We start from the raw sequence: 12,288 nt of genomic DNA, 5'->3' as shown, positions 1-12,288 counted from the left end.
TCAGGCTATGAGAGACGCCGTAGTGAAGGGCTCCGGAAATTTCGACCACCTGGGGTTCTTTAACGTGCACTGACATCGCACAGTACAGGGGCCTCTAGAATTTCGCCTCCATCGAAATTCGACCGCCGCGGCCGGGATCGGACCCGCGTCTTTCGGGCCGGCAGCCGAGCGCCGTAACCACTCAGCGACCGCGGCGGCTCGGTTAGAAGTGGTTAACCAATGCATGTGTTTACATCAAGCGGTGACACTACTTCGAACTGTTCAAAAATGCATTAGAGTTGTCCTATTAAGGGAAAGATTGTGGTGTGCCGCTGTCTGGATGAACATTTTTATGGCAGGCCACGTCCTCTTAGAAGTGGTTAACGAGCACATGTGTTTATGCCATGCGGTGACACTACTTCGAACTTTTCAAAAATACATTGGAGTTGCCCTATTAAGGGAACGATCGTGGTGTGCCGCCGTCTGGATGGACAATATTTTATGGATGGCCATGTCAGGTTAGAAGTGGTTAACGAGTAGGTGTGTTTACGCCAAGCGGTGACACTACTTCGAACTCTTCAAAAATGCATTAGAGGTGCCCTATTAAGGAAACGTTCGTGGGGTGCCGCCGTCTGGATGGACAACATTTTATGGAAGGCTATGTCCGGTTAGAAGTGGTTAACGAGTATATGTGTTTACGCGAAGCGCTGACACTACTTCGAAATGTTCAAAAATGCATTGGAGATGCCCTCTTAACGTAACGATCATGGTGCGCCGCCGTCTGGATGGACAACAATTTATGACAGGCCATTTCCGGTTAGAAGTGGTTAACCAATACATGTGTTTACGCCAAGCGGTCACACTACTTCTAACTCCTCAAAAATGCATTGGAGTTTCCCTATGAAGGGAAGATCGTAGTGTGCCGCCGTCTGGATGGACATTTAATGGCAGGTCATGTCCGGTTAGAAGTAGGTAAAGAGCACATGTGTTTACGCCATGCGGCGACACTACTTCGAAATGTTCAAACTTGCATTGGAGTTGCCCTATTAAGGGAGCGATCGTTGTTTGTCGCCGTCTGGATGAACAACATTTTATTGCAGGCCATGTCCGGTTAGAAGAGCTTAACCAATACATGTGTTTACGCCAAGCGGTGACTTTACTTCAAACTGTTCAAAATTGCCTCGGAGTTGCCCTATTAAGGGAAAGATCATGATGTGCCGCCGTCTGGATGGACAACATTTGATGGCAGGCCATGTCCGGTTTGAAGTGGTTAACCAATACAAGTGTTTACGCCAAGCGGTGACACTATTTCGAACTGTTCAAAAATTCATTGGAGTTGCCCTGGTAAGGGAACGATCGTGGTGTGCCGCTGTCTGGATGAACATTTTTATGGCAGGCCATGTCCTCTTAGAAGTGGTTAACGAGCACATGTGTTTATGCCATGCGGTGACACTACTTCGAACTGTTAAAAATGCATTGGAGTTGCCCTATTAAGGGAACGAGCGCTGTGTGCCGCCGTCAGGAGGGACAACATTTTTGGCAGGCCATGTTCGGTTAGAAGTGGTTAACCAATACATGTGTTTACGCGAAGCGGTGACACTATTTCGAACTGTTCAAAAATGCATTGGAGTTGCCCTATTAAGGGAACGATCGTGGTGTGCCGCTGTCTGTATAAACATTTTTATGGCAGGCCATGTCCTCTTAGAAGTGGTGAACGAGCACATGTGTTTATGCCATGCGGTGACACTACTTCGAACTTTTCAAAAATGCATCGGAGTTGCCCTATTAAGGGAACGATCGTGGTGTGCCGCCGTCTGGACAGACATTTTACGGCAGGCCATATCCGTTTAGAAGTAGTTAAAGAGTACATGTGTTTACGCCTAGCGGTGATACTACTTCGAACTGTTCAAAAATGCGTTGGAGTTGCCCTATTAAGGGAACGATCGTGGTGTGCCGCTGTCTGGATGAACATTTTTATGGCAGGCCATGTCCTCTTAGAAGTGGTTAACGAGCACATGTGTTTATGCCATGCGGTGACACTACTTCGAACTTTTCAAAAATGCATTGGAGTTGCCCTATGAAGGGAACGATCGTGGTGTGCCGCCGTCTGGATGGACAACATTTTATGGATGGTCATGTCATGTTAGAAGTGGTTAACCGATACATGTGTTTACGCCTCACGGTGACACTACTTCGAACTGTTCAAAAATGCATTGGAGTTGCCCTGTTAAGGGAAAGATCGTGGTGTGCCGCTGTCTGGATGAACATTTTTATGGCAGGCCATGTCCTCTTAGAAGTGGTTAACGAGCACATGTGTTTATGCCATGCGGTGACACTACTTCGAACTTTTCAAAAATGCATTGGAGTTGCCCTAATAAGGGAACGATCGTGGTGTGCCGCCGTCTGGATGGACAACATTTTATGGATGGCCATGTCAGGTTAGAAGTGGTTAACGAGTAGGTGTGTTTACGCCAAGCGGTGACACTACTTCGAACTCTTCAAAAATGCATTAGAGGTGCCCTATTTAGGAAACGTTCGTGGGGTGCCGCCGTCTGGATGGACAACATTTTATGGAAGGCTATGTCCGGTTAGAAGTGGTTAACGAGTATATGTGTTTACGCGAAGCGCTGACACTACTTCGAAATGTTCAAAAATGCATTGGAGATGCCCTCTTAACGTAACGATCATGGTGCGCCGCCGTCTGGATGGACAACAATTTATGACAGGCCATTTCCGGTTAGAAGTGGTTAACCAATACATGTGTTTACGCCAAGCGGTCACACTACTTCTAACTCCTCAAAAATGCATTGGAGTTTCCCTATGAAGGGAAGATCGTAGTGTGCCGCCGTCTGGATGGACATTTAATGGCAGGTCATGTCCGGTTAGAAGTAGGTAAAGAGCACATGTGTTTACGCCATGCGGCGACACTACTTCGAAATGTTCAAACTTGCATTGGAGTTGCCCTATTAAGGGAGCGATCGTTGTTTGTCGCCGTCTGGATGAACAACATTTTATTGCAGGCCATGTCCGGTTAGAAGAGCTTAACCAATACATGTGTTTACGCCAAGCGGTGACTTTACTTCAAACTGTTCAAAATTGCCTCGGAGTTGCCCTATTAAGGGAAAGATCATGATGTGCCGCCGTCTGGATGGACAACATTTGATGGCAGGCCATGTCCGGTTTGAAGTGGTTAACCAATACAAGTGTTTACGCCAAGCGGTGACACTATTTCGAACTGTTCAAAAATTCATTGGAGTTGCCCTGGTAAGGGAACGATCGTGGTGTGCCGCTGTCTGGATGAACATTTTTATGGCAGGCCATGTCCTCTTAGAAGTGGTTAACGAGCACATGTGTTTATGCCATGCGGTGACACTACTTCGAACTGTTAAAAATGCATTGGAGTTGCCCTATTAAGGGAACGAGCGCTGTGTGCCGCCGTCAGGAGGGACAACATTTTTGGCAGGCCATGTTCGGTTAGAAGTGGTTAACCAATACATGTGTTTACGCGAAGCGGTGACACTATTTCGAACTGTTCAAAAATGCATTGGAGTTGCCCTATTAAGGGAACGATCGTGGTGTGCCGCTGTCTGTATGAACATTTTTATGGCAGGCCATGTCCTCTTAGAAGTGGTGAACGAGCACATGTGTTTATGCCATGCGGTGACACTACTTCGAACTTTTCAAAAATGCATTGGAGTTGCCCTATTAAGGGAACGATCGTGGTGTGCCGCCGTCTGGACAGACATTTTACGGCAGGCCATATCCGTTTAGAAGTAGTTAAAGAGTACATGTGTTTACGCCTAGCGGTGATACTACTTCGAACTGTTCAAAAATGCGTTGGAGTTGCCCTATTAAGGGAACGATCGTGGTGTGCCGCTGTCTGGATGAACATTTTTATGGCAGGCCATGTCCTCTTAGAAGTGGTTAACGAGCACATGTGTTTATGCCATGCGGTGACACTACTTCGAACTTTTCAAAAATGCATTGGAGTTGCCCTATGAAGGGAACGATCGTGGTGTGCCGCCGTCTGGATGGACAACATTTTATGGATGGCCATGTCATGTTAGAAGTGGTTAACGAGCAGGTGTGTTTACGCCAAGCGGTGACACTACTTCGAACTCTTCAAAAATGCATTAGAGGTGCCCTATTAAGGAAACGTTCGTGGGGTGCCGCCGACTGGATGGACAACATTTTATGGAAGGCTATGTCCGGTTAGAAGTGGTTAACGAGTACATGAGTTTACGCCAAGCGGTGAAACTACTTCAAACTGTTCAAAAATGCATTGGAGTTGCCCTATTAGGGGAAAGATCGTGGTGTGCCGCCGTTTGGATGGACAACATTTTATGGCAGGCCATGTCCGGTTAGAAGTGGTTAACCGATACATGTGTTTACGCCTAACGGTGACACTACTTCGAACTGTTCAAAAATGCATTGGAGTTGCCCTGTTAAGGGAAAGATCGTGGTGTGCCGCTGTCTGGATGAACATTTTTATGGCAGGCCATGTCCTCTTAGAAGTGGTTAACGAGCACATGTGTTTAGGAAATGCGGTGACACTACTTCGAACTTTTCAAAAATGCATTGGAGTTGCCCTATTAAGGGAACGATCGTGGTGTGCCGCCGTCTGGATGGACAACATTTTATTGATGGCCATGTCAGGTTAGAAGTGGTTAACGAGTAGGTGTGTTTACGCCAAGCGGTGACACTACTTCGAACTCTTCAAAATTGCATTAGAGGTGCCCTATTAAGGAAACGTTCGTGGGGTGCCGCCGTCTGGATGGACAACATTTTATGGAAGGCTATGTCCGGTTAGAAGTGGTTAACGAGTATATGTGTTTACGCCAAGCGGTCACACTACTTCTAACTCCTCAAAAATGCATTGGAGTTTCCCTATGAAAGGAAAGATCGTAGTGTGCCGCCGTCTGGATGGACATTTTGTGGCAGGTCATGTCCGGTTAGAAGTAGTTAAAGAGCACATGTGTTTACGCCATGCGGCGACACTACTTCGAAATGTTCAAACTTGCATTGGAGTTGCCCTATTAAGGGAGCGATCGTTGTTTGTCGCCGTCTGGATGAACAACATTTTATTGCAGGCCATGTCCGGTTAGAAGAGCTTAACCAATACGTGTGTTTACGCCAAGCGGTGACTTTACTTCAAACTGTTCAAAATTTCCTCGGAGTTGCCCTATTAAGGGAACGATCGTGGTGTCCCGCTGTCTGGATGAACATTTTATGGCAGGCCATGTCCTCTTAGAAGTTCTTAACGAGCACATGTGTTTATGCCATGCGGTGACACTACTTCGAACTGTTAAAAAATGCATTGGAGTTGCCCTATTAAGGGAACGAGCGTGGTGTCCCGCCGTCTGGATGGACAACATTTTATCGCAGACCATGTCCGGTTAGAAGTGGTTAACGAGTACAAGTGTTTACGCCAAGCAGTTACACTTCTTCGAACTGTTCAAAAATGCATTGGAGTTGCCCTATTAAGGGAAAGATCGTGGTGTGCCGCCGTCTGGATCGACAACATTTTATGGCAGGCAATGTCCGGGTAGAAGTGGTTAACCAATACATGTGTTTACGCCAAGCGGTGACACTACTTTGAACTGTTCAAAAATGCGTTGGAGTTGCCCTATTAATGGAAAGATCGTGGTGTGCCGCCTTATGGATGGACAACATTTTATGGCAGGCCATGTCCGGGCAGAAGTAGTTAAAGAGTACATGTGTTTACGCCTAGCGGCGACACTACTTCGAAATGTACAAACTTGCATTGGAGTTGCCCTATTTAGGGAAAGATCGTGATATGCCGCCGTCTGGATGGACAACATTTCATGACAGGCCATGTCCGCTTAGAAGTGGTTAACCAATACATGTATTTATGCCAAGCGGTGACACTATATCGAACTGTTCAAAAATGCATTGGAGTTGCCCTATTAAGGGAACGATCGTGGTGTTTAGCTGTCTGGATGAACATTTTTATGGCAGGCCATGTCCTCTTAGAAGTGGTTAAACAATAGATGTGTTTACGCCAAGCGGTGACACTATTTCGAACTGTTCAAAAATGCATTGGAGTTGCCCTATTAAGGGAACGAGCGCGGAGTGCTGCCGTCAGGATGGACAACATTTTTGGCAGGCCATGTCCGGTTAGAAGTGGTTAACGAGTACATGAGTTTACGCGAAGCGGTGAAACTACTTCAAACTGTTCAAAAATGCATTAGAGTTGCCCTATTAAGGAAAAGATCGTGGTGTGCCGCCGTCTGGATGGACAACATTTTATGGCAGGCCATGTCCGGTTAGAAGTGGTTAACCAATTCATGTGTTTAAGCCTAGCGATGACACTACTTCGAACTGATCAAAAATGCATTGGAGTTGCCCTATTAAGGGAAAGATCGTGATGTGCCGCCGTCTGGATGGACAACTTTTTCTAGCAGGCCATGTCCGGTTAGAAGTGGTTAACGAGTACATGTGTTTACGCCAATCGGTGACACTACTTCGAACTCATCAAAAATGCATTACATTTGCCCTATTAATGGAACGGTCGTGGTGTGCCGCCGTCTGGATGGACAACATTTTATATCAGGCCATGTCTGGTTAGAAGTGGTTATTGAGTACATATGTTTGCGCCAAGCGGTGGCACTACTTCGAACTGTTCAAAAATGCTTTGGAGTTGCCCTATTAAGGGAACGATCGTGGTGTGCCGCCGTCTGGATGGACAACATTTTATGGATGGCCATGTCCGGTTAGAAGTGGTTAACGAGTACATGTGTTTACGCCAAGCGGTGACACTACTTCAAACTCTTGAAAAATGCATTGGGGTTGCCCTATTAAGGGATCGATCATGGTGTGCCGCCGTCTGGATGGACAACATTTTATGGAAGGCCATGTCCGGTTAGAAGTTTGCTTTGGTTTATGGGGGTTTAACGTCCCAAAGCGACTCAGGCTATGAGAGACGCCGTAGTGAAGGGCTCCGGAAATTTCGACCACCTGGTGTTCTTTAACGTGCACTGACATCGCACAGTACAGGGGCCTCTAGAATTTCGCCTCCATCGAAATTCGACCGCCGCGGCCGGGATCGGACCCGCGTCTTTCGGGCCGGCAGCCGAGCGCCGTAACCACTCAGCGACCGCGGCGGCTCGGTTAGAAGTGGTTAACCAATGCAAGTGTTTACATCAAGTGGAGACACTACTTCGAACTGTTCAAAAATGCATTGGAGTTGTCCTATTAAGGGCAAGATCGTGGTGTGCCGCCGTCTGGATGGACAACATTTTATGGCAGGCCATGTTCGGTTAGAAGTAGTTAGAGGACATGTGTTTACGCCTAGCGGTGACACTACTTTGAAATGTTGAAAATTGCATTGGAGTTGCCCTATTAAGGGAACGATCGTGGTGTGCCGCCGTCTGGATGAACAACATTTTATTGCAGGCCATGTCCGGTTAGAGGTGGTTAACGAGTACATGTGTTTGCGCCAAGCGGTGACACTATTTCGAACTGTTCAAAATGCATTGGAGTTGCCCTATTAGGGGAAAGATCGCGGTGTGCCGCCGTCTGGATGGACAACATTTTATGGCAGGCCATGTCCGGTTAGAAGTGGTTAACGAGTATATGTGTTTACGCCAAGCGCTGACACTACTTCGAAATGTTCAAAAATGCATACGAGATGCCCTCTTAACGTAACGATCATTGTGCGCCGCCGTCTGGATGGACAACAATTTATGGCAGGCCATTTCCGGTTAGAAGTGGTTAACCAATACATGTGTTTACGCCAAGCGGTGACACTACTTCTAACTCCTCAAAAATGCATTGGAGTTTCCCTATTAAGGGAAAGATCGTAGTGTGCCGCCGTCTGGATGGACATTTTATGGCAGGTCATGTCCGGTTAGAAGTAGTTAAAGAGTACATGTGTTTACGCCTAGCGGCGACACTACTTCGAAATGTTCAAACTTGCATTGGAGTTGCCCTATTAAGAGAGCGATCGTGGTGTGTCGCCGTCTGGATGAACAACATTTTATTGCAGGCCATGTCCGGTTAGAAGAGCTTAACCAATACATGTGTTTACGCCAAGCGGTGACATTACTTCAAACTGTTCAAAATTGTCTCGGAGTTGCCCTATTAATGGAAAGATCATGGTGTGCCACCGTTTGGATGGACAACATTTTATGGCAGGCCATGTCCGCTTAGAGGTGGTTAACGAGTACAAGTGTTTACGCCAAGCGGTTACACTTCTTCGAAATGTTCAAAAATGCATTGGAGTTGCAATATTAAGGCAAAGATCGTGGTGTGCCGCCGTCTGGATGGACAACATTTTATGGCAGGCCATGTCCGGGTAGAAGTGGTTAGCCAATACACGTGTTTACGCCAAGCGGTGACACTACTTCGAACTGTTCAAAAATGCGATGGAGTTGCCCTATTAGGGGAAAGATCGTGGTGTGCCGCCGTCTGGATGGACAACATTTTATGGTAGGCCATGTCCGGGTAGAAGTGGTAAACCAATACATGTGTTTACGCCAAGCGGTGACACTACTTCGAACTGTTCAAAAATGCGTTGGAGTTGCCCTATTAAGGGAAAGATCGTGGTGTGCCGCCGTCTGGACAGACATTTTATGGCAGGCCATATCCGTTTGAAGTAGTTAAAGAGTACAAGTGTTTACGCCTAGTGGTGACACTACTTCGAACTGTTCAAAAATGCATTGGAGTTGCCCCATTAAGGGAAAGATCGTGATGTGCCGCCGTCTGGACAGACATTTTATGGCAGGCCATATCCGTTTAGAAGTAGTTAAAGAGTACATGTGTTTACGCCTAGCGGTGACACTACTTTGAACTGTTCAAAAATGCGTTGGAGTTGCCCTATTAAGGGAAAGATCGTGGTGTGCCGCCGTCTGGACAGAAATTTTATGGCAGGCCATCCCCGTTTAGAAGTAGTTAAAGAGTACATGTGTTTATGCCTAGCGGTGACACTACTTCTAACTGTTCAAAAATGCATTGGAGTTGCCCTATTAAGGAAAAGATCGTGATGTGCCGCCGTCTGGATGGACACCATTTTATGGCAGGCCATGTCCGGTTTGAAGTGGTTAACCAATACACGTGTTTACGCCAAGCGGTGACACTACTTCGAACTGTTAAAAAATGCATTGGAGTTGCCCTATTAAGGGAACGAGCGCGGTGTGCCGCCGTCAGGATGGCCAACATTTTTGGCAGGCCATGTCCGGTTTGAAGTGGTTAACCAATACATGTGTTTACGCAAGGCGGTGACACTATTTCGAACTGTTGAAAAATGCATTGGAGTTGCCCTATTAAGGGAAGGATCGTGGTGTGCCGCCGTCTGGATGAACATTTTATGGCAGGCCATGTCCTCTTAGAAGTGCTTAACGAGCACATGTGTTTATGCCATGCGATGACACTACTTCGAAATGTTAAAAAGTGCATTGGAGTTGCCCTATTAAGGGAACGAGCGCGGTGTCCCGCCGTCTGGATGGACAACATTTTATGGCAGACCATGTCCGGTTAGAAGTGGTTAACGAGTACAAGTGTTTACGCCAAGCGGTTACACTTCTTCGAACTGTTCAAAAATGCATTGGAGTTGCCCTATTAAGGGAAAGATCGTGGTGTGCCGCCATCTGGATGGAAAACATTTTATGGCAGGCCATGTCCGGGTAGAAGTGGTTAACCATACATGTGTTTAGGCCAAGCGGTGACACTACTTCGAGCTGTTCAAAAATTCGTTGGAGTTGCCCTATTAAGGGAAAGATCGTGGTGTGCCGCCGTCTGGATGGACAACATTTTATGGCAGGCCATGTCCGAGTAGAAGTGGTTAACCAATACATGTGTTTACGCCAAGCGGTGACACTACTTCGAACTGTTCAAAAATGCGTTGGAGTTGCCCTAATAAGGGAAAGATCGTGGTGTGCCGCCGTTTGGACAGATATTTTATGGCAGGCCATATCCGATTAGAAGTAGTTAACGAGTACATGTGTTTACGCCTAGCGGCGACACTACTTCGAAATGTTCAAACTTGCATTGGAGTTGCCCTATTTAGGGAAAGATCGTGATGTGCCGCCGTCTGGATGGACAACATTTTATGGCAGGCCATGTCCGCTTTGAAGTGGTTAACCAATACATGTGTTTACGCCAAGCGGTGACACTATTTCGAACTGTTCAAAAATGCATTGGAGTTGCCCTATTAAGGGAACGATCGTGGTGTGCCGCTGTCTGGATGAACATTTTTATGGCAGGCCATGTCCTCTTAGAAGTGGTTAACCAGTACATATGTTTACGCCAAGCGGTGACACTATTTCGAACTCATCAAAAATGCATTACATTTGGCCTAATAATAGAACGATCGTGGTGCCGACGTCTGGATGGACAACATTTTATAGCAGGCTATGTCTGGTTAGAAGTGGTTATTGAGTACATATGTTTTCGCCAAGCGGTGGCACTACTTCGAACTGTTCAAAAATGCTTTGGAGTTGCCCTATTAAAGGAACGATCGTGGTGTGCCGCCGTCTGGATGAACAACATTTTATGGAAGGCCATGTCGGATTAGAAGTGGTTACGAGTACATGTGTTGCCCTATTGAGGGAACGATCGTGGTGTGCCGCCGTCTGGATGGACAACATTTTATGGATGGCCATGTCCGGTTAGAAGTGGTTAACGAGTACATGTGTTTACACCAAGCGGTGACACTACTTCGAACTCTTCAAAAATTCATTAGAGTTGCCCTATTAAGGGATCGATCGTGGTGTGCCGCCGTCTGGATGGACAACATTTTATGGAAGGCCATGTCCGGTTAGAAGTTTGCTTTGGTTTATGGGGGTTTAACGTCCCAAAGCGACTAAGGCTATGAGAGACGCCGTAGTGAAGGGCTCCGGAAATTTCGACCACCGGGGATTCTTTGTGCACTGACATCGCACAGTACAGGGGCCTCTAGAATTTCGCCTCCATTGAAATTCGACCGCCGCGGCGGGGATCGGACCCGCGTCTTTCGGGCCGGCAGCCGAGCGCCGTAACCACTCAGCCACCGCGGCGGCTCGGTTAGAAGTGGTTAACCAATACAAGTGTTTACATCAAGCGGTGACACTACTTCGAACTGTTCAAAAATGCATTGGAGTTGCCCTATTAAGGGAAAGATCGTGGTGTGCCGCCGTCTGGATGGACATTTTATGGCAGGCCATGTTCTGTTAGAAGTAGTTAGAGGACATGTGTTTACGCCTAGCGGTGACACTACTTTGAAATGTTCAAAATTGCATTGGAGTTGCCCTATTAAGGGAACGATCGTGGTGTGCCGCCGTCTGGATGAACAACATTTTATTGCAGGCCATGTCCGGTTAGAAGAGCTTAACCAATACATGTGTTTACGCCAAGCGGTGACATTACTTCAAACTGTTCAAAATTGCCTCGGAGTTGCCCTATTAAGGGAGCGATCATGGTGTGCCACCGTTTGGATGGACAACATTTTATGGCAGGCCATGTCCGGTTAGAGGTGGTTAACGAGTACATGTGTTTGCGCCAAGCGGTGACACTACTTCTAACTCCTCAAAAATGCATTGGAGTTTCCCTATTAAGGGAAATATCGTAGTGTGCCGCCGTCTGGATGGACATTTTATGGAAGGTGATGTCCGGTTAGAAGTAGTTAAATAGTACATGTGTTTACGCCTAGCGGCGACACTACTTCGAAATGTTCAAACTTGCATTGGAGTTGCCCTATTAAGAGAGCGATCGTGGTGTGTCGCCGTCTGGATGAACAACATTTTATTGCAGGCCATGTCCGCTTAGAGGTGGTTAACGAGTACATGTGTTTGCGCCAAGCGGTGACACTATTTCGAACTGTTCAAAAATGTATTGGAGTTGCCCTATTAAGGGAATAATCGTGGTGTGCAGCCGTCTGGATGGACATTTTATGGCAGGCCAAGTCCATTTAGATGTGGTTAACGAGTACATGTCTTTACGCCAAGCGGTGACACTACTTTGAACTGTTCAAAATGCATTGGAGTTGCACTATTAAGGGAACGATCGCGGTGTGCCGCCGTCTGGATGGACAACATTTTATGGCAGGCCATGTCCGCTTAGAAGTGGTTAACCAATACATGTGTTTACGCCAAGCGGTGACACTATTTCGAACTGTTCAAAAATGCTTTGGAGTTGCCCTATTAAGGGAACGATCGTGGTGTGCCGCTGTCTGGATGAACATTTTATGGCAGGCCATGTCCTCTTAGAAGTGGTTAACGAGCACATGTGTTTATGCCATGCGGTGACACTACTTCGAACTGTTAAAAAATGCATTGGAGTTGGCCTATTAAGGGAACGAGCACGGTGTGCCGC

This window comes from Amblyomma americanum, chromosome 10, assembly GCF_052857255.1.
Source record: "Amblyomma americanum isolate KBUSLIRL-KWMA chromosome 10, ASM5285725v1, whole genome shotgun sequence".
NCBI classification, from domain to species: domain Eukaryota; kingdom Metazoa; phylum Arthropoda; class Arachnida; order Ixodida; family Ixodidae; genus Amblyomma; species Amblyomma americanum.
The sequence above is the reverse complement of the archived record's forward strand: the minus strand, read 5'-3'. Positions refer to the sequence as shown.